We start from the raw sequence: 22,500 nt of genomic DNA on the forward strand, positions 1-22,500 counted from the left end.
GCGACTACCAGTGCCAACCCCTTATCCCGCGACGCGTCCGACAAAGAGAACGTTCCAAGGCGGCAGAGGAGGTTACCAGCCGAAGGATGCAGTAGCAATAACAGGTATAGTTCCGCGGCGGCCGAGAAGACTCACCGCATAGGAATCGGGATGCGAGGCGAGGGATGCGGCGGGAAGGCCCCGACGGCTAAACGGAAGAGGCTGCAGGGCCGCCTCGGAATGGTCCAAGCATCGGATGCGATTGGGACGACTACCAGTGCCAACCCCTTATCCCGCGATGCGTCCGATACACAGATAGTTCCAAGGCGGCCGAGGAGCCTCACCGCATATCAATCGGGGTGCGAGGCGAGGGATGGGGCGGGAAGGCCCCAACGGCTAGACGGAAGAGGCTTCAGGGCCACCTCGGAATGGTCCAAGCATCGGACGCGCTTGGGGCGACTGCCAGTGCCAACCCCTTATCCCGCGATGCGTCCGATACACAGATGGTTCCAAGGCGGCCGAGGAGCCTCACCGCATAGCAATCGGGGGTGCGAGGCGAGGGATGGGGCGGGAAGGCCCCAACGGCTAGACGGAAGAGGCTTCAGGGCCGCCTAGGAATGGTCCAAGCATCGGACACGCTTGGGGCGACTACCAGTGACAGCCCCCTATCCCGCGATGCGTCCGATACGAAGATGGTTCCAAGGCGGCCGAGGAGCCTCACCGCATAGCAATCGGGGTGCGAGGTGGGGGATGCGGCGAGATGGCCCCAACGGCTAGACGGAAGAGGCCACAGGGCCGCGTCGGAATAGTCCAAGCATCGGACGCGCTTGGGGCGACTACCAGTGACAACCCCTTATCCCGCGATGCGTCCGATACGAAGATAGTTCCAAGGCGGCCGAGGAGCCTCACCGCATAGCAATCGGGGTGCGAGGTGGGGGATGCGGCGAGATGGCCCCAACGGCTAGACGGAAGAGGCTGCAGGGCCGCCTCGGAATAGTCCAAGCATCGGACGCGCTTGGGGCCACTACCAGTGACAACCCCTTATCCCGCGATGCGTCCGATACGAAGATAGTTCCAAGGCGGCCGAAGAGCCTCACCGCATAGCAATCGGGGTGCGAGGTGGGGGATGCGGCGAGATGGCCCCAACGGCTAGACGGAAGAGGCCACAGGGCCGCCTCGGAATAGTCCAAGCATCGGACGCGCTTGGGGCGACTACCAGTGACAACCCCTTATCCCGCGATGCGTCCGATACGAAGATAGTTCCCAGGCGGCCGAGGAGCCTCACCGCATAGCAATCGGGGTGCGAGGCGAGGGATGCGGCGAGATGGCCCCAAAGGCTAGACGGAAGAGGCTGCAGGGCTGCCTCGGAATAGTCCAAGCATCGGACGCGCTTGGGGCGACTACCACTGCCAACCCCTTATCCCGCGATGCGTCCGATACACAGATAGTTCCGAGGCGGCCGAGGAGGTGGGGGATGCAGCGAGATGGCCCCAACGGCTAGACGGAAGAGGCTGCAGGGCCGCCTCGGAATAGTCCAAGCATCGGACGCGCTTGGGGCGACTACCAGTGACAACCCCTTATCCCGCGATGCGTCCGATACACAGATAGTTCCGAGGCGGCCAAGGAGCCTCACCGCATAGCAATCGTGGTGCGAGGTGGGGGATGCGGCGAGATGGCCCCAACGGCTAGACGGAAGAGGCTGCAGGGCCGCCTCGGAATGGTCCAAGCATCGGATGCGCTTGGGGCGACTACCACTGCCAACCCCTTATCCCGCGATGCGTCCGATACACAGATAGTTCCAAGGCGGCCGAGGAGCCTCACAGCATAGCAATCAGGGTGCGAGGCGAGGGATGCGGCGAGAAAGCCCCAACGGCTAGAGGGAAGAGGCTTCAGGTCCGCCTCGGAATGGTCCAAGCATCGGACGCGCTTGGGGCGACTACCAGTGACAACCCCTTATCCCGCGACGCGTCCGATACACAGATAGTTCCAAGGCGGCCGAGGAGCCTCACCGCATAGCAATCGGGGTGCGAGGCGAGGGATGCGGCGAGAAGGACCCAACGGCTACACGGAAGAGGCTTCGGGGCCGCCTCGGAATGGTCCAAGCATCGGACGCGCTTGGGGCGACTACCAGTGACAACCCCTTATCCCGCGACGCGTCCGATACACAGATAGTTCCAAGGCGGCCGAGGAGCCTCACCGCATAGCAATCGGGGTGCGAGGCGAGGGATGCGGCGAGAAGGACCCAACGGCTAGACGGAAGAGGCTTCGGGGCCGCCTCGGAATGGTCCAAGCATCGGACGCGCTTGGGGCGACTACCAGTGACAACCCCTTATCCCGCGACGCGTCCGATACACAGATAGTTCCAAGGCGGCCGAGGAGCCTCACCGCATAGCAATCGGGGTGCGAGGCGAGGGATGCGGCGAGAAGGACCCAACGGCTAGACGGAAGAGGCTTCGGGTCCGCCTCGGAATGGTCCAAGCATCGGACGCGCTTGGGGCGACTACCAGTGACAACCCCTTATCCCGCGACGCGTCCGATACACAGATAGTTCCAAGGCGGCCGAGGAGCCTCACCGCATAGCAATCGGGGTGCGAGGCGAGGGATGCGGCGAGAAGGACCCAACGGCTAGACGGAAGAGGCTTCGGGTCCGCCTCGGAATGGTCCAAGCATCGGACGCGCTTGGGGCGACTACCAGTGACAACCCCTTATCCCGCGACGCGTCCGATACACAGATAGTTCCAAGGCGGCCGAGGAGCCTCACCGCATAGCAATCGGGGTGCGAGGCGAGGGATGCGGTGAGAAGGACCCAACGGCTAGACGGAAGAGGCTTCGGGTCCGCCTCGGAATGGTCCAAGCATCGGACGCGCTTGGGGCGACTACCAGTGACAACCCCTTATCCCGCGACGCGTCCGATACACAGATAGTTCCGAGGCGGCCGAGGAGCCTCACCGCATAGCAATCGGGGTGCGAGGCGAAGGATGCGGCGAGAAGGACCCAACGGCTAGACGGAAGAGGCTTCGGGTCCGCCTCGGAATGGTCCAAGCATCGGACGCGCTTGGGGCGACTACCAGTGACAACCCCTTATCCCGCGACGCGTCCGATACACAGATAGTTCCAAGGCGGCCGAGGAGCCTCACCGCATAGCAATCGGGGTGCGAGGCGAGGGATGCGGCGAGAAGGACCCAACGGCTAGACGGAAGAGGCTTCAGGGCCGCCTCGGAATGGTCCAAGCATCGAACGCGCTTGGGGCGACTACCAGTGACAACCCCTTATCCCGCGACGCGTCCGATACACAGATAGTTCCGAGGCGGCCGAGGAGCCTCACCGCATAGCAATCGGGGTGCGAGGCGAGGGATGCGGCGAGAAGGACCCAACGGCTAGACGGAAGAGGCTTCAGGGCCGCCTCGGAATGGTCCAAGCATCGGACGCGCTTGGGGCGACTACCAGTGACAACCCCTTATCCCGCGACGCGTCCGATACACAGATAGTTCCGAGGCGGCCGAGGAGCCTCACCGCATAGCAATCGGGGTGCGAGGCGAGGGATGCGGCGAGAAGGACCCAACGGCTAGACGGAAGAGGCTTCAGGGCCGCCTCGGAATGGTCCAAGCATCGGACGCGCTTGGGGCGACTACCAATGACAACCCCTTATCCCGCGACGCGTCCGATACACAGATAGTTCCGAGGCGGCCGAGGAGCCTCACCGCATAGCAATCGGGGTGCGAGGCGAGGGATGCGGCGAGAAGGACCCAACGGCTAGACGGAAGAGGCTTCAGGGCCGCCTCGGAATGGTCCAAGCATCGGACGCGCTTGGGGCGACTACCAGTGACAACCCCTTATCCCGCGACGCGTCCGATACACAGATAGTTCCGAGGCGGCCGAGGAGCCTCACCGCATAGCAATCGGGGTGCGAGGCGAGGGATGCGGCGAGAAGGACCCAACGGCTAGACGGAAGAGGCTTCAGGGCCGCCTCGGAATGGTCCAAGCATCGGACGCGCTTGGGGCGACTACCGTTGCCAACCCCTTATCCCGCGATGCGTCTGATACACAGATAGTTCCGAGGCGGCCGAGGAGCCTCACCGCATAGCAATCGGGTTGCGAGGCAGATTATTGGGAAGGGAACCCCCTGGGATGCGGCTCAAGCAGTGCCCAAAGGGACTGGAATGCGGAATCACATCGAGAGACCCAAATGCTATACGAGGGCTCAAATCGAATTATCGATTTGGCCACGACATGGACGCATCGGAACGACTACCTTTGCCGAACCACTCGCAATTGCATCCATACCGAAACCAATAGACATTTCCGTTAGAGCCCTCGCATAGCATTCGGGAATCTCGCATGCCCCTCTAAATCGACCAATGCTGGCGCTCAATGAAAATCCGAGCGCTACCACCGTTCGAGCGCCAGCATTGGTCGAGTTAGAGGGGCACGGGGGAGAATGCTCCAGTCAACACCTCCCCTATATAAGTTATTTGTCCGATTCTCGCACAACCGTAGTCTGCCTCGTCGAATCAAACAACGGTCCCAGATTCCGACTTCCGTTCCGTAGAGACCCAAAAGCTAGATGGAGGCTCGCAAGAAAGAGAGTCGGCGCATAGCAATCGGGTTTCTCGAACGTTTAGGGACCGAGCTCACTTGCGGATAGGGCAAAATCCGCCAAGCAACCCAAAAGCTAGACGGGGGCTCGAATCGAATCGCCTAGGCGGCCACAACAACGACGTGTTGGATCGACTACCAGTGCCAAACCATTCAGCAAGACTAGTCTGTGTCGAGGCCGGATAGAGATTCTCAGAGAGCGCCCGCATAGCATTTAGGAGACCTGCCGCGTCCCTCACACTCGACAAATGGTGGTGCACGTTTATAAATCCGAGCGATCCCAACCCTTTCAAGCACCAACATCGGTCGAGATAGAGGGGCACGGAGGGGGCTGCGTGAGACAACACAGTCCCCTATATAAGTTATTTGTCCGATTCTCACACATCCGAAGAATGGTCATCAAATCGGACAACAGCCCAAACTTCCGACTTCCGTCCCAGAAAGCCCAAGAGCTATCTAAAACGTTCATGGCCGGAACTCGATCGCGGCTATACCAGTCCGCCAAGCAACCCAAAAGCTAGACTGGAGCTCTAGTCGAATCACCTCTGTGGCCATTGCAAGGACGTGTTGGAGCGACTACCATTGCCGAACCATTCCGCAGGTCGAGTCCATACCAAGGCCGCATAGAGATTCACGATGAGCTCCTGCATAGCAATCAGGAGACTTGCCGTGTCCATCACAATCGATAAATCCTGGTGCAAGATTTTTGCATCCGAGCGCTCCAACCAGTCGAGCACCAGCATCAATCGACATAAACGGGCACGGGGGGAGGATGCTCGAGAACACTACCTCCCCTATATAAGTTATTTGTCCGATTCTCAAGCAGCCGAAGTCTGGTCATCGAATCGGGTCAAAGACCACAACTTCCGACTTTACCCACAATGCAAGTCATCGAATCGAACATCGGCCCCCGAGTCGGACTCCATGCGTATGTCAGGTCATCGGACCCAAATTCCGCCTTCCTGCGCATGGCGGGCCATCAATATCAACTCGGTCATCGGACCCAAACTCCGCCTTTTTGCGTATGGCACGCCTTCAAATCGGTCATCGGACCCAAATTCCGCCTTCCTGTGCATGGCGGGCCATCAACATCAACTCGGTCATCGGACCCAAATTCCGCCTTTCTGCGCATGGCACGCCATCAACTCGGTCATCGGACCCAAATTCCGCCTTCCTGCGCATGGCAGGTCATCGGACACAAATTCAGACCTCGCCAATATGCCTACGTATCGAATCGGTCATCGGACCCAACTTCCGACTTCATCCATACTGTAGGGTCTTTGAGGTTGGCGCGGTGCGCTCAACCCAGGGAGTCGACCCATCGAAGCATACACCTCCCCTATATAAGCTATTTGTCCGATTCCCACACCTGTGTAGTTTGCACCTCTGACCAGGACATCGACCCCAACTTCCGAACTCGACTGCAACGACGGCACCAGCGCCTTGGTGCGCACCTTGCGACGCACAGTCCCAACATTCGCCTTCCTGCACATGGCAGGTCATCGGACCCAAATTCCGACCTCGCGAGTATGCCTACATATCGAATCGGTCATCGGACCCAACTTCCGACTTCATCCATACCGTAGGGTCTTTGAGGTTGGCGCGGTGCGCTCAACCCGGGGAGTCGACCCAACGAAGCATACACCTCCCCTATATAAGCTATTTGTCCGATTCCCACACCTGTGTAGTTTGCACCTCCGATCAAGACATCGACCCCAACTTCCGAACTCGCCTCCAACGACCGAACCAGCGCCTTGGTGCGCACCTTGCAACGCACAGTGCCAACATTCGCCTTCCTGCACGTGGCAGGTCATCGGACCCAAATTCCGACCTCGCGAGTATGCCTACATATCGAATCGGTCATCGGACCCAACTTCCGACTTCATCCATACCGTAGGGTCTTTGAGGTTGGCGCGGTGCGCTCAACCCGGGGAGTCGACCCAACGAAGCATACACCTCCCCTATATAAGCTATTTGTCCGATTCCCACACCTGTGTAGCTTGCACCTCCGATCAGGACATCGACCCCAACTTCCGAACTCGACTAAAAAGACCGCACCAGCGCCTTGGTGTGCACCTTGCAACGCACAGTGTCAACATTCGCCTTCCTGCACATGGCAGGTCATCGGACCCAAATTCCGACCTCATGAGCATACCTACTAATCGAATCGGTCATCGGACCCAACTTCCGACTTCATCCATACCGTAGGGTCTTTGAGGTTGGCGCGGTGCGCTCAACCTGGGGAGTCGACCCATCGAAGCATACACCTCCCCTATATAAGCTATTTGTCCGATTCCGACACCTGTGTAGTTTGCACCTCCGCTCAGGACATCGACCCCAACTTCCGAACTCGCCTGCAACGACCGAACCAGCGCCTTGGTGCGCACCAAAAGTGCGCACTTTTGGAGGGCACTTTTCTGCGCTCCAAAGGTGCGCACTTTTGGAGGGCACTTTTTGGAGGGCACTTTTCTGCGCTCCAAAGGTGCGCACTTTTGGAGGGCACTTTTTGGAGGGCACTTTTCTGCGCTCCAAAGGTGCGCACTTTTGGAGGGCACTTTTTGGAGGGCACTTTTCTGCGCTCCAAAGGTGCGCACTTTTGGAGGGCACTTTTTGGAGGGCACTTTTCTGCGCTCCAAAGGTGCGCACTTTTGGAGGGCACTTTTTGGAGGGCACTTTTCTGCGCTCCAAAGGTGCGCACTTTTGGAGGGCACTTTTTGGAGGGCACTTTTCTGCGCTCCAAAGGTGCGCACTTTTGGAGGGCACTTTTTGGAGGGCACTTTTCTGCGCTCCAAAGGTGCGCACTTTTGGAGGGCACTTTTTGGAGGGCACTTTTCTGCGCTCCAAAGGTGCGCACTTTTGGAGGGCACTTTTTGGAGGGCACTTTTCTGCGCTCCAAAGGTGCGCACTTTTGGAGGGCACTTTTGTGCACTCCAAAGGTGCGCACTTTTGGAGGGCACTTTTCCTGTGCTCCAAAGGTGCACACCTAGGTGAGCACCTTCGACCACACCTTGTAGCACACCAAACTCTGACTTTCGACTTCATCCGCAATGCAGGGTCTTTGAGGTTGGCGCAATGCGCACAACCAGGGGAGTCGACCCATCAAACCCAACACCTCCCCTATATAAGCTATTTGTCTGATTCTCATACATGCGTAGCCTGCAGGAGCAATTAGGACATCGACCCCAACTTTCGGCTTCTAAACGAAAACAAGGTCTTTGAGGTTGGTGTAATGCGAACAACTAGGGGAGTCAACCCATCAAACCCAACACCTCCCCTATATAAGCTATTTGTCTGATTCTCATACATGTGTAGTCTACAGGAGCAATTAGGACATCGACCCCAACTTTTGACTTCTTAACGAAAACAAGGTCTTTGAGGTTGACGTAATGCGCACAACCAGGGGAGTCGACCCATCAAACCCAACACCTCCCCTATATAAGCTATTTGTCCGATTCTCATACATGTGTAGCCTGCAGGAGCCATTAGGACATTGACCCCAACTTTTGACTTCTTAACGAAAACAAGGTCTTTGAGGTTGGCGTAATGCGCACAACCAAGGGAGTTGACCCATCAAACCCAACACCTCCCCTATATAAGCTATTTGTCTGATTCTCATACATGTGTAGCCTGCAACAACGATTAGGACATCCACCCCAACTTCTGAATTCGTCTGCGTTGACCGCACCAAAGGTGCACGCCTTGGTGCTCACCAAAATCCGACTTCCGACTTCTTCTGCTATGCGGGGTCTTTGAGGTTGGCGCAGTGCGCACAACCAGGGGAGTCAACCCACCGAATGCAACACCTCCCCTATATAAGCTATTTGTCTGATTCTCATACATGCGTAGACTGCAGCAATGATTAGGACATCCACCCCAACTTTTGACTTCTTAAACAAGACAGGGTCTTTGAAGTTGGTGCAGTGCACACAACCAGGGGAGTCGACCCATCAAACGCAACACCTCCCCTATATAAAGCTATTTGTCCGATTCTCATACGTGTAGTCTGCAGCAGCGATTAGGACATCGACCCCAACTTCCGAATTCGTTTGCATTGACCGCACCAAAGGTGCACGCCTTGGTGTGCACCCTGGAGTGCACTTTGGTGCTCACCTCGGTGCACACTTTGGTGTGCACCTCGGTGTGCACCAAAGGTGCGCACCTTGGAGCGCACCAAAGGTGTACACTTTGGAGCGCACCACATAGGGTCTTTGAGAGGTTGGCGCAGTGCGCACACCAAGGTGGGTGTTGAGGTGCGTGCCGAGGTGGGTGGGTGCTAGGGTGCGCTCCATGGTGGGTGCCAGGGTGGGTGCGTGCTAGGGTGGATTCCAAAGAGGGTCATAGGGTGGGTGCCAAGGTGGGTTGGTGATATAGTGGGTTCAAAGGTGGGTACTAGGGTGGGTTCCAAGGTGGGTCACAAGTTGGGTGCCAGGATGCGTGGGTGTTAGGTTGGGTGCCAAGGTGGGCTCCTGCGTGGGTGGGTGCTAGGGTGGGTTTCAAGGTGGACGCGAGGGCGGGTGCCAAGGTGGGTAACAAGTTGGGTGTTAGGATGGGTGAGTGCTAGAGTGGGTGCCAAGGTGGGTGGGTGCTAAGGTGGATGCCAAGGTGGTTCACAGGGTGGGTGGGTTCTAGGGTGAGTTCCAAGGTGGGTCACAGGTTCAGTGCTAGGGTGGGTGTCAAGGCGGGTGTCGAGGTGCCTGGGTGCTAGGGTGTGGATGCCAATGTGGGTCATAGGGTGGGTACTAGGGTGGGCTGCAATGTGGGTGCCAAGGTGGGTAACATGCTCGGTGGGTTCTAAATTGGGTGCCAGGGTGGGTGTGCACCCACCTTGCCCGAGGTGGGTGCCAAGGTGCCAGTGTGGGTGGGTGCTAAGGTGGATGCCAAGGTGGGTGAGAAGGTGGGTGATAGGTTGAGTGGTAGGATGGGTGGGTGCCAAGATGGGTCACAGGGTGGGTGCAAGGGTGGGTAGGTGCTAGGGTTGGTGTCAGGGTGGGTGGGTGCTAGGTTGGGTTCCAAGGTGGGTGCGAGGGTGAGTGTCAAGGTGGGTCACAGGTTAGGTGCTAGGATGGGTGAGTGCTAGGGTGCAAAGGTGCCAGGGTGGGTGCTAGGATGGGTCGATGCTAGGGTGAGTGGCAAGGTGGGTCCACAAGTGTCAAGGTGGGTGCCGAGGTGGGTGCCAAGTCGGCGACTGCTATGGTGGATGCCAAGGTGGGTCACGGGGTGGGTGCCAAGTTGCTAGGTTGGGTTCCAAGGTGGGTGCCAACGTGGGTGCTAGGGTGCGTGGGTTAAAGGGTGTGTCACAACGTGGGTGCCAGGATGGGTGCGCACCCACACTGGCCAAGACGGGTGCGGGTGCAAGGTTGGGTTCCAAGCCCGGTCACAGGCTGGGTGCTAGGATGGGTGGGTGCCAAGGTGGGCACCAGGGTGGGTGCACCCACCCTGGCCAAGGTGGGTCACGGGGTGGGTCCTAGGGTGGGTAACGGGGTGGGTACTAAGGTGCGTGCCAAGGTGGGTCATAGGGTGGGTGCCAAGGTGGGCACCAGGGTGGGTGTGCACCAACCCTAGCCAGGGTAGGTCACGGGGTGGTTGTCGGGGTGGGCGTCAAGGAGCCAAGGTGGGTGGCAAGTAGCCAAGTTGCGTGCCAAGGTGGGTGTCGGGGTGGGTGCCAAGGATCCAAGGTGGGTGCCAAGGAACCAAGGTGGGTGTCTGGGTGGGTGCCGAGGTGGGAGCCAGGGTGGGTCCCAAGGTGAGTGCAAAGGTGGGTGCCAGGGTCAAGGTGAGTGCCAATGTGGGTTCCAAGGTGCCAGGGTCAGGGTGAGTGCCAATGTGGGTTCAAAGGTGCTAAGTTGGGTGCGAGGTTGGGTGCGAGGGTGGGTGGGTGCCAAGGTGTGCTAGGTGGAAGCCCGGGTGGGTCGGCATCCCATGGGTGTCGAGTTGGGTGCCTGATGGGTGCTTCTTGTCAAGTTTTAGTCGTCGGGACTCATTTCGAGCCTTAGAGGTCGTTTCTTGTCCGGTTGCCCTGTCTTCGACCTGGGAACCCAATTTTGGTCCTCGGGTCCCATTTTTTTTTGTCTCGCATCCCACTTTTGGCCTGTGGCCTTTTCGGGGTCGATTCTCGTTTTGGGCATCAGAGCATGTTTCTTCTCCTAAAACCCAATATTTGTTTATTAAGTCTCGGAACACATTTTTGTTCTCGTGGACCCATCATGGGTCTTGGAACGCATTTGTGGTCCTTGGGTCCCATTTTGCATCCCGAAACTTGTGTTTTGGTGCTTGATCCCTATTTTGGGTGCCCACCTTGCACCAAGTGCGCACCCGGGGCAAACCGAGCGCCTTGGTGCACCGGGGCAAGATCGAGCGTGCACCCGAGGCGCCCCGAACATGCACCAAGGTGCACTCGGCCCACATGTGAGCGCAGGTCGTTGCGCCCGAGGTGGTGTGTGGGCACCGCGTTGCAGACGGGACACTGCACGCACACGACGCCCCCTCCAGGTGCACGCACGTAGGCCGGGCCGGGTGCACACCCGACGCCCTAGCAAGGTGCGCGCACCCGGGCAGGGCTCACACTTGGCGAACGGGGCGCACTTCGCGAGGGAGGGTGTGCACCTCGACGGGGGTGGGTGGCCGGGGTGGATTCGCACGTGGGTCGCGGTTTGCTAAGTACACACTGCGACAAGCTCATAACGGGTGCGATCATACCAGCATTAGTGCACCGGATCCCATCAGAACTCCGCAGTTAAGCGCGCTTGGGCCGGAGTAGTACTGGGATGGGTGACCTCCCGGGAAGTCCCGGTGTTGCACCCTTTTTTAGTTTTTCGACGGGCGTCGCAATGCTATTTGAATAAACCTTTTGCCCGTTTGCGTTCTCGTCGGGGCCGGGCCGGGCCGGGGTGCGCTGCCCGCACTACCGCGCGCGCGGGGGCGACACCGAGCGCGCACCCGAGGCGCCCCGAGCACACAGGCCACGGTGCAACCCGGGCGTTGTGCGCGCACCCCGGTGCGCCCGAGGTGCTGCGCGCGCACCCAGGTGAAATCGGTGTGCACCTCGGCCAGTGCGCGCTCGGTCGAGTCGCGCACGTTGGCCAAGGTGCACGGTGATGTTTCTTACTCTAAGGTTCCGCACCAGACGCCCGGGACAGGTGAGCGAAGCTGGGCGGGGCCGGGTGCGCGGCCGGGGCAGGTGCACGCAGCTGGAGAGAGCTTTGGAGCACACTTCGGAGCGCACCAATGATGCGCTCCATTCAAAAGTTTCCTGAAAAGGCAAAAAAAGTTGAGATTATAGAATTTCCCACTTGAGAGATTGTAAAAAAAAAAAATTTAAAATGAAGGAAACGCGGGTGCCAAGGTGTGCGCAGCCCAGCCAAGGTGTGCGCACCAAGGCGCCCACCCTGGCGAAGGTGCACGCAAGGTGCGCACCCGAGGCAAACCGGACAATTAACCCAACTTTCGACTTCGCGCGCACCTTGGAGCGCACTTCGGAGCGCTCCTTGGTGCGCACCAATCTTGGGCACCTCGGAGTGCACCATGGCGCCCACCAAGGTGCGCACCCGGGGCAAACCGAGCTCCGACTTCGTGCGCACCTTGGAGCGCACGAAAGGTGCGCACCATGGCGCCCACCAAGGTGCGCAGCCCAGCCAAGGCGTGCGCATCAAGGTGCGCACCCTGGCGAAGGTGCGCACCCGGGGCAAACCGAGCTCCGACTTCGTGCGCACCTTGGAGCGCACAAAAGGTGCGCAACCCAGCCAAGGTGTGCGCACCCCGGTCAAACCGAGCTCCGAATCGTGCGCACCAGAGGTGCACGCCATCGTGCGCACCTTGGAGCACACTTCGGAGCCCTCCTTGGTGCGCGCCGATGTTGCGCACCTCGGAGCGCACCCGGGGAAAACAATGCAATTAACCCGACTTTCGACTTCGTGGGCACCTCGGAGCGCTCTCGGGTTCGCACCTCGGAGCACACCGAGGTGCGCACCTTTGATGCGCTGCCTTCACCAATTTCCAGAAAAGGCAAGAAAACATTGAGAAGGTGTGCGCACCGAGGTGCCCACCCTGGCGAAGGTGCACGCGAGGTGCGCACCCGGGGCAAACCGGGCTCCGACTTCGTGCACGCCGCACCTTGGAGCACACTTCGGAGCGCTCCTTGGTGCGCACCAGGGCGCGCAACCCAGCCGAGGTGCCCACCCCGGCGAAGGTGCACGCGAGGTGCGCACCCGGGGCAAACCGGGCTCCGACTTCGTGCACGCCATGGTGCCCACCGCGGCGAAGGTGCACGCGAGGTGCGCACCCGGGGCAAACCGGGCTCCGACTTCGTGCACGCCGCACCTTGGAGCACACTTCGGAGCGCTCCTTGGTGCGCACCATGGTGCCCACCAGGGCGCGCAACCCCGCCGAAGGTGCACGCGAGGTGCGCACCCGGGGCAAACCGGGCTCCGACTTCGTGCACGCCGCACCTTGGAGCACACTTCGGAGCGCTCCTTGGTGCGCACCATGGTGCCCACCAGGGCGCGCAACCCCGCCGAAGGTGCACGCGAGGTGCGCACCCGGGGCAAACCGGGCTCCGACTTCGTGCACGCCATGGTGCGCACCGCGGCGAAGGTGCGCACCCGGGGCAAACCGGGCTCCGACTTCGTGCACGCCGCACCTTGGAGCACACTTCGGAGCGCTCCTTGGTGCGCACCAGGGCGCGCAACCCAGCCGAGGTGCCCACCCCGGCGAAGGTGCACGCGAGGTGCGTACCCGGGGCAAACCGGGCTCCGACTTCGTGCACGCCGCACCTTGGAGCACACTTCGGAGCGCTCCTTGGTGCGCACCATGGTGCCCACCAGGCCGCGCAACCCAGCCAAGGTGTGCGCACCAAGGTGCACGCGAGGTGCGCACCCGGGGCAAACCGGGGTCCGACTTCGTGCACGCCGCACCTTGGAGCACACATCGGGGCGCTCCCGGGTTCGCACCGGCGTTGCGCACCGTGGTGGGCACCTCGGAGCACACCAAGGTGGGCAGCGAGGTGCGCACCTTTGATGCGATGCCTTCACTAATTTCCATAAAAGGCAAAAAAAAAACGAGATTTTAAAATTTCCGTTTTGAAAGATAGTGAGAAAAAGGGAATGCTGGTGCCATCTTGAGCCCGCCCTGGTGCGCAGCCCAGCCAAGGTGTGCGCACCAAGGTGCCCACCCTGGCGAAGGTGCGCGCCCGGGCAATTAATCCAACTTCCAACTTCGCGCGCGCCAGGGTGGGAGCGCACCCAACAACCGGGCCTGGGAAGAGCCAATGCGAGAAACCCCACCAAACGCTCTGACAAAAAAAGAGGGGGCGCTCCAGTAACCCCGCTTCGGAGCGCACCCTGGGCAAACCCAGCCAAGGTGCCCACCCCGGCCAAGGTGCAGGCGAGGTGCGCACCCGGGGCAAACCGGGCTCCGACAACGTGCACGCCGCACCTTGGAGCACACTTCGTAGCGCTCTCGGGTGCGCACCTCAGAGCACACCAAGGTGGGCAGCGAGGTGCGCACCTTTGATGCGCTGCCTTCACTAATTTCCAGAAAAGGCAAAAAAAAAAGGAGATTTTAAAATTTCCGTTTTGAAAGATAGTGAAAAAAACGGAACGCGCGTGCCATCTTGAGCCCGCCCTGGTGCGCAGCCCAGGTAAGGTGCCCACCCTGGCAAAGGTGCGCACCCGGGCAATTAACCCTACTTCCGACTTCGTGCGCGCCAGGGTGGCAACCGGGCCTCGGAAGAGCCAATGCGAGAAACCCCACCAAACGCTCCGACAAAAAAAGAGGCGGCGCTCCAATAACCCCGCTTCGGAGCGCAGCCGGGGCAAACCCAGCCAAGGTGCCCACCCCGACGAAGGTGCACGCGAGGTGCGCACCCGGGGCAAACCGGGCTCCGACAACGTGCACGCAGCACCTTGGAGCACACTTCGAAGCACTCCCGGGTGCCCACCGGCGTTGCGCACCGTGGTGGGCAGCGAGGTGCGCACCTTTGATGCGCTGCCTTCACTAATTTCCAGAAAAAGGCAAAAAAAAATGAGATTTTAAAATTTCCGTTTTGAAAGATAGTGAAAAAAAAGGAACGCGGGTGCCATCTTGAGCCCGCCCTGGTGCGCAGCCCAGGCAAGGCATGCGCACCAAGGTGCCCACCCGAGGTGCACACCCGGGGCAAACCGGGCTCCGACTTCGTGCAGGCCGCACCTTGGAGCACACTTCGGAGCGCTCCTTGGTGCGCACCATGGTGCCCACCAGGGCGCGCAACCCAGCCAAGGTCTGCACACCAAGGTGCCCACCCCGGCGAAGGTGCACGCGAGGTGCGCACCCGGGGCAAACCGGGCTCCGACTTCGTGCACGCCATGGTGCCCACCGCGGCGAAGGTGCACGCGAGGTGCGCACCCGGGGCAAACCGGGCTCCGACTTCGTGCACGCCGCACCTTGGAGCACACTTCAGAGCGCTCCTTGGTGCGCACCATGGTGCCCACCAGGGCGCGCAACCCAGCCAAGGTGTGCGCACCAAGGTGCACGCGAGGTGCGCACCCGGGGCAAACCGGGGTCCGACTTCGTGCACGCCGCACCTTGGAGCACACATCGGAGCGCTCCCAGGTTCGCACCAGCGTTGCGCACCTTTGATGCGCTGCCTTCACTAATTTCAAGAAAAGGCAAAAAAAAACGAGATTTTAAAATTTCCGTTCTGAAAGATAGTGAAAAAAACGGAACGCGGGTGCCATCTTGAGCCCTTCCTGGTGCGCAGCCCAGGCAAGTTGTGCGCACCAAGGTGCCCACCCTGGCGGAGGTGCGCGCCCGGGGCAATCCGGGCTCCGACTTCGTGCACTGCATGGTGCCCACCAAGGCGCGCAACCCAGCCAAGGTGCCCACCGCAGCGAAGGTGCACGCGAGGTGCGCACCCGAGGTGCACACCCGGGGCAAACCGGGCTCCGACTTCGTGCACGCCGCACCTTGGAGCACACTTCAGAGCGCTCCTTGGTGCGCACCAGGGCGCGCAACCCAGCCGAGGTGCCCACCCCGGCGAAGGTGCACGCGAGGTGCGCACCCGGGGCAAACCGGGCTCCGACTTCGTGCACGCCATGGTGCCCACCGCGGCGAAGGTGCGCACCCGGGGCAAACCGGGCTCCGACTTCGTGCACGCCGCACCTTGGAGCACACTTCGGAGCGCTCCTTGGTGCGCACCATGGTGCCCACCAGGCCGCGCAACCCAGCCAAGGTGTGCGCACCAAGGTGCACGCGAGGTGCGCACCCGGGGCAAACCGGGGTCCGACTTCGTGCACGCCGCACCTTGGAGCACACATCGGGGCGCTCCCGGGTTCGCACCGGCGTTGCGCACCGTGGTGGGCACCTCGGAGCACACCAAGGTGGGCAGCGAGGTGCGCACCTTTGATGCGATGCCTTTACTAATTTCCATAAAAGGCAAAAAAAAAACGAGATTTTAAAATTTCCGTTTTGAAAGATAGTGAGAAAAAGGGAATGCTGGTGCCATCTTGAGCCCGCCCTGGTGCGCAGCCCAGCCAAGGTTTGCGCACCAAGGTGCCCACCCTGGCGAAGGTGCGCGCCCGGGCAATTAACCCAACTTCCAACTTCGCGCGCGCCAGGGTGGGAGCGCACCCAACAACCGGGCCTGGGAAGAGCCAATGCGAGAAACCCCACCAAACTCTCTGACAAAAAAAGAGGGGGCGCTCCAGTAACCCCGCTTCGGAGCGCACCCTGGGCAAACCCAGCCAAGGTGCCCACCCCGGCCAAGGTGCAGGCGAGGTGCGCACCCGGGGCAAACCGGGCTCCGACAACGTGCACGCCGCACCTTGGAGCACACTTCGTAGCGCTCCCGGGTGCGCACCTCAGAGCACACCAAGGTGGGCAGCGAGGTGCGCACCTTTGATGCGCTGCCTTCACTAATTTCCAGAAAAGGCAAAAAAAAAAGGAGATTTTAAAATTTCCGTTTTGAAAGATAGTGAAAAAAACGGAACGCGCGTGCCATCTTGAGCCCGCCCTGGTGCGCAGCCCAGGTAAGGTGCCACCCTGGCAAAGGTGCGCACCCGGGCAATTAACCCTACTTCCGACTTCGTGCGCGCCAGGGTGGCAACCGGGCCTCGGAAGAGCCAATGCGAGAAACCCCACCAAACGCTCCGACAAAAAAAGAGGCGGCGCTCCAATAACCCCGCTTCGGAGCGCAGCCGGGGCAAACCAAGCCAAGGTGCCCACCCCGACGAAGGTGCACGCGAGGTGCGCACCCGGGGCAAACCGGGCTCCGACAACGTGCACGCAGCACCTTGGAGCACACTTCGAAGCACTCCCGGGTGCCCACCGGCGTTGCGCACCGTGGTGGGCAGCGAGGTGCGCACCTTTGATGCGCTGCCTTCACTAATTTCCAGAAAAAGGCAAAAAAAAATGAGATTTTAAAATTTCCGTTTTGAAAGATAGTGAAAAAAAAGGAACGCGGGTGCCATCTTGAGCCCGCCCTGGTGCGCAGCCCAGGCAAGGCATGCGCACCAAGGTGCCCACCCGAGGTGCACACCCGGGGCAAACCGGGCTCCGACTTCGTGCAGGCCGCACCTTGGAGCACACTTCGGAGCGCTCCTTGGTGCGCACCATGGTGCCCACCAGGGCGCACCCGAGGCAAACCGGGCTCCGACTTCGTGCACGCCGCACCTTGGAGCACACATCGGAGCGCTCCCAGGTTCGCACCAGCGTTGCGCACCTTTGATGCGCTGCCTTCACTAATTTCCAGAAAAGGCAAAAAAAAACGATATTTTAAAATTTCCGTTCTGAAAGATAGTGAAAAAAACGGAACGCGGGTGCCATCTTGAGCCCTTCCTGATGCGCAGCCCAGGCAAGTTGTGCGCACCAAGGTGCCCACCCTGGCGGAGGTGCGCGCCCGGGGCAAACCGGGCTCCGACTTCGTGCACTGCATGGTGCCCACCAAGGCGCGCAACCCAGCCAAGGTGCCCACCGCAGCGAAGGTGCACGCGAGGTGCGCACCCGAGGTGCACACCCGGGGCAAACCGGGCTCCGACTTCGTGCACGCCGCACCTTGGAGCACACTTCAGAGCGCTCCTTGGTACGCACCAGGGCGCGCAACCCAGCCAAGGTGCTCACCCCGGCGAAGGTGCACGCGAGGTGCGCACCCGGGGCAAACCGGGCTCGGACTTCGTGCACGCCGCACCTTGGAGCACACATCGGAGCGCTCCCGGGTTCGCACCAGCATTGCGCACCTTTGATGCGCTGCCTTCACTAATTTCCAGAAAAGGCAAAAAAAAGAAAAAAATGAGATTTTAAAATTTCCGTTTTGAAAGATAGTGAAAAAAACGGAACGCGGGTGCCATCTTGAGCCCGCCCTGGTGTGCAGCCCAGGCAAGTTGTGCGCACCAAGGCACCCACCCTGGCCAAGGTGGGTCACGGGGTGGGTCCTAGGGTGGGTAACGGGGTGGGTACTAAGGTGCGTGCCAAGGTGGGTCATAGGGTGGGTGCCAAGGTGGGCACCAGGGTGGGTGTGCACCAACCCTAGCCAGGGTAGGTCACGGGGTGGTTGTCGGGGTGGGCGTCAAGGAGCCAAGGTGGGTGGCAAGTAGCCAAGTTGCGTGCCAAGGTGGGTGTCGGGGTGGGTGCCAAGGATCCAAGGTGGGTGCCAAGGAACCAAGGTGGGTGTCTGGGTGGGTGCCGAGGTGGGAGCCAGGGTGGGTCCCAAGGTGAGTGCAAAGGTGGGTGCCAGGGTCAAGGTGAGTGCCAATGTGGGTTCCAAGGTGCCAGGGTCAGGGTGAGTGCCAATGTGGGTTCAAAGGTGCTAAGTTGGGTGCGAGGTTGGGTGCGAGGGTGGGTGGGTGCCAAGGTGTGCTAGGTGGAAGCCCGGGTGGGTCGGCATCCCATGGGTGTCGAGTTGGGTGCCTGATGGGTGCTTCTTGTCAAGTTTTAGTCGTCGGGACTCATTTCGAGCCTTAGAGGTCGTTTCTTGTCCGGTTGCCCTGTCTTCGACCTGGGAACCCAATTTTGGTCCTCGGGTCCCATTTTTTTTTGTCTCGCATCCCACTTTTGGCCTGTGGCCTTTTCGGGGTCGATTCTCGTTTTGGGCATCAGAGCATGTTTCTTCTCCTAAAACCCAATATTTGTTTATTAAGTCTCGGAACACATTTTTGTTCTCGTGGACCCATCATGGGTCTTGGAACGCATTTGTGGTCCTTGGGTCCCATTTTGCATCCCGAAACTTGTGTTTTGGTGCTTGATCCCTATTTTGGGTGCCCACCTTGCACCAAGTGCGCACCCGGGGCAAACCGAGCGCCTTGGTGCACCGGGGCAAGATCGAGCGTGCACCCGAGGCGCCCCGAACATGCACCAAGGTGCACTCGGCCCACATGTGAGCGCAGGTCGTTGCGCCCGAGGTGGTGTGTGGGCACCGCGTTGCAGACGGGACACTGCACGCACACGACGCCCCCTACAGGTGCACGCACGTAGGCCGGGCCGGGTGCACACCCGACGCCCTAGCAAGGTGCGCGCACCCGGGCAGGGCTCACACTTGGCGAACGGGGCGCACTTCGCGAGGGAGGGTGTGCACCTCGACGGGGGTGGGTGGCCGGGGTGGATTCGCACGTGGGTCGCGGTTTGCTAAGTACACACTGCGACAAGCTCATAACGGGTGCGATCATACCAGCGTTAGTGCACCGGATCCCATCAGAACTCCGCAGTTAAGCGCGCTTGGGCCGGAGTAGTACTGGGATGGGTGACCTCCCGGGAAGTCCCGGTGTTGCACCCTTTTTTAGTTTTTCGCCGGGCATCGCAATGCTATTTGAATAAACCTTTTGCCCGTTTGCGTTCTCGTCGGGGCCGGGCCGGGCCGGGGTGCGCTGCCCGCACTACCGCGCGCGCGGGGGCGACACCGAGCGCGCACCCGAGGCGCCCCGAGCACACAGGCCACGGTGCAACCCGGGCGTTGTGCGCGCACCCCGGTGCGCCCGAGGTGCTGCGCGCGCACCCAGGTGAAATCGGTGTGCACCTCGGCCAGTGCGCGCTCGGTCGAGTCGCGCACGTTGGCCAAGGTGCACGGTGATGTTTCTTACTCTAAGGTTCCGCACCAGACGCCCGGGACAGGTGAGCGAAGCTGGGCGGGGCCGGGTGCGCGGCCGGGGCAGGTGCACGCAGCTGGAGAGAGCTTTGGAGCACACTTCGGAGCGCACCAATGATGCGCTCCATTCAAAAGTTTCCTGAAAAGGCAAAAAAAGTTGAGATTATAGAATTTCCCACTTGAGAGATTGTAAAAAAAAAAAATTTAAAATGAAGGAAACGCGGGTGCCAAGGTGTGCGCAGCCCAGCCAAGGTGTGCGCACCAAGGCGCCCACCCTGGCGAAGGTGCACGCAAGGTGCGCACCCGAGGCAAACCGGACAATTAACCCAACTTTCGACTTCGCGCGCACCTTGGAGCGCACTTCGGAGCGCTCCTTGGTGCGCACCAATCTTGGGCACCTCGGAGTGCACCATGGCGCCCACCAAGGTGCGCACCCGGGGCAAACCGAGCTCCGACTTCGTGCGCACCTTGGAGCGCACGAAAGGTGCGCACCATGGCGCCCACCAAGGTGCGCAGCCCAGCCAAGGCGTGCGCATCAAGGTGCGCACCCTGGCGAAGGTGCGCACCCGGGGCAAACCGAGCTCCGACTTCGTGCGCACCTTGGAGCGCACAAAAGGTGCGCAACCCAGCCAAGGTGTGCGCACCCCGGTCAAACCGAGCTCCGAATCGTGCGCACCAGAGGTGCACGCCATCGTGCGCACCTTGGAGCACACTTCGGAGCCCTCCTTGGTGCGCGCCGATGTTGCGCACCTCGGAGCGCACCCGGGGAAAACAATGCAATTAACCCGACTTTCGACTTCGTGGGCACCTCGGAGCGCTCTCGGGTTCGCACCTCGGAGCACACCGAGGTGCGCACCTTTGATGCGCTGCCTTCACCAATTTCCAGAAAAGGCAAGAAAACATTGAGAAGGTGTGCGCACCGAGGTGCCCACCCTGGCGAAGGTGCACGCGAGGTGCGCACCCGGGGCAAACCGGGCTCCGACTTCGTGCACGCCGCACCTTGGAGCACACTTCGGAGCGCTCCTTGGTGCGCACCAGGGCGCGCAACCCAGCCGAGGTGCCCACCCCGGCGAAGGTGCACGCGAGGTGCGCACCCGGGGCAAACCGGGCTCCGACTTCGTGCACGCCATGGTGCCCACCGCGGCGAAGGTGCACGCGAGGTGCGCACCCGGGGCAAACCGGGCTCCGACTTCGTGCACGCCGCACCTTGGAGCACACTTCGGAGCGCTCCTTGGTGCGCACCATGGTGCCCACCAGGGCGCGCAACCCCGCCGAAGGTGCACGCGAGGTGCGCACCCGGGGCAAACCGGGCTCCGACTTCGTGCACGCCGCACCTTGGAGCACACTTCGGAGCGCTCCTTGGTGCGCACCATGGTGCCCACCAGGGCGCGCAACCCCGCCGAAGGTGCACGCGAGGTGCGCACCCGGGGCAAACCGGGCTCCGACTTCGTGCACGCCGCACCTTGGAGCACACTTCGGAGCGCTCCTTGGTGCGCACCAGGGCGCGCAACCCAGCCGAGGTGCCCACCCCGGCGAAGGTGCGTACCCGGGGCAAACCGGGCTCCGACTTCGTGCACGCCGCACCTTGGAGCACACTTCGGAGCGCTCCTTGGTGCGCACCATGGTGCCCACCAGGCCGCGCAACCCAGCCAAGGTGTGCGCACCAAGGTGCACGCGAGGTGCGCACCCGGGGCAAACCGGGGTCCGACTTCGTGCACGCCGCACCTTGGAGCACACATCGGGGCGCTCCCGGGTTCGCACCGGCGTTGCGCACCGTGGTGGGCACCTCGGAGCACACCAAGGTGGGCAGCGAGGTGCGCACCTTTGATGCGATGCCTTCACTAATTTCCATAAAAGGCAAAAAAAAAACGAGATTTTAAAATTTCCGTTTTGAAAGATAGTGAGAAAAAGGGAATGCTGGTGCCGGTGCCATCTTGAGCCCGCCCTGGTGCGCAGCCCAGCCAAGGTGTGCGCACCAAGGTGCCCACCCTGGCGAAGGTGCGCGCCCGGGCAATTAACCAACTTCCAACTTCGCGCGCGCCAGGGTGGGAGCGCACCCAACAACCGGGCCTGGGAAGAGCCAATGCTGAGAAACCCCACCAAACGCTCTGACAAAAAAAGAGGGGGCGCTCCAGTAACCCCGCTTCGGAGCGCACCCTGGGCAAACCCAGCCAAGGTGCCCACCCCGGCCAAGGTGCAGGCGAGGTGCGCACCCGGGGCAAACCGGGCTCCGACAACGTGCACGCCGCACCTTGGAGCACACTTCGTAGCGCTCCCGGGTGCGCACCTCAGAGCACACCAAGTGGGCGAGCGTGCGCACCTTTGATGCGCTGCCTTCACTAATTTCCAGAAAAGGCAAAAAAAAAAGGAGATTTTAAAATTTCGTTTTGAAAGATAGTGAAAAAAACGGAACGCGCGTGCCATCTTGAGCCCGCCCTGGTGCGCAGCCCAGGTAAGGTGCCCACCCCTGGCAAAGGTGCGCACCCGGGCAATTTAACCCTACTTCCGACTTCGTGCGCGCCAGGGTGGCAACCGGGGCCTCGGAGAGAGCCAATGCGAGAAACCCCACCAAACGCTCCGACAAAAAAAGAGGCGGCGCTCCAATAACCCCGCTTCGGAGCGCAGCCGGGGCAAACCCAGCCAAGGTGCCCACCCGACGAAGGTGCACGCGAGGTGCGCACCCGGGGCAAACCGGGCTCCGACAACGTGCACGCAGCACCTTGGAGCACACTTCGAAGCACTCCCGGGTGCCCACCGGCGTTGCGCACCGTGGTGGGCAGCGAGGTGCGCACCTTTGATGCGCTGCTTCACTAATTTCCAGAAAAAGGCAAAAAAAAATGAGATTTTAAAATTTCCGTTTTGAAAGATAGTGAAAAAAA

General features: G+C 60.8%; 2 non-coding genes across 2 annotated transcripts; both read left to right on the forward strand.

Annotated features, from left to right (window-relative positions):
- Window positions 1–11,257: 11,257 nt before the first annotated feature.
- LOC131868049 (5S ribosomal RNA) lies at window positions 11,258–11,376 on the forward strand. The gene has a single exon (XR_009366544.1). It is a non-coding gene; the product is annotated as a 5S ribosomal RNA (ribosomal RNA).
- Window positions 11,377–19,193: 7,817 nt separating this feature from the next.
- LOC131868073 (5S ribosomal RNA) lies at window positions 19,194–19,312 on the forward strand. The gene has a single exon (XR_009366568.1). It is a non-coding gene; the product is annotated as a 5S ribosomal RNA (ribosomal RNA).
- Window positions 19,313–22,500: the final 3,188 nt, after the last annotated feature.

The sequence above is a fragment of the Cryptomeria japonica genome, unplaced genomic scaffold, assembly GCF_030272615.1.
Source record: "Cryptomeria japonica unplaced genomic scaffold, Sugi_1.0 HiC_scaffold_194, whole genome shotgun sequence".
NCBI classification, from domain to species: domain Eukaryota; kingdom Viridiplantae; phylum Streptophyta; class Pinopsida; order Cupressales; family Cupressaceae; genus Cryptomeria; species Cryptomeria japonica.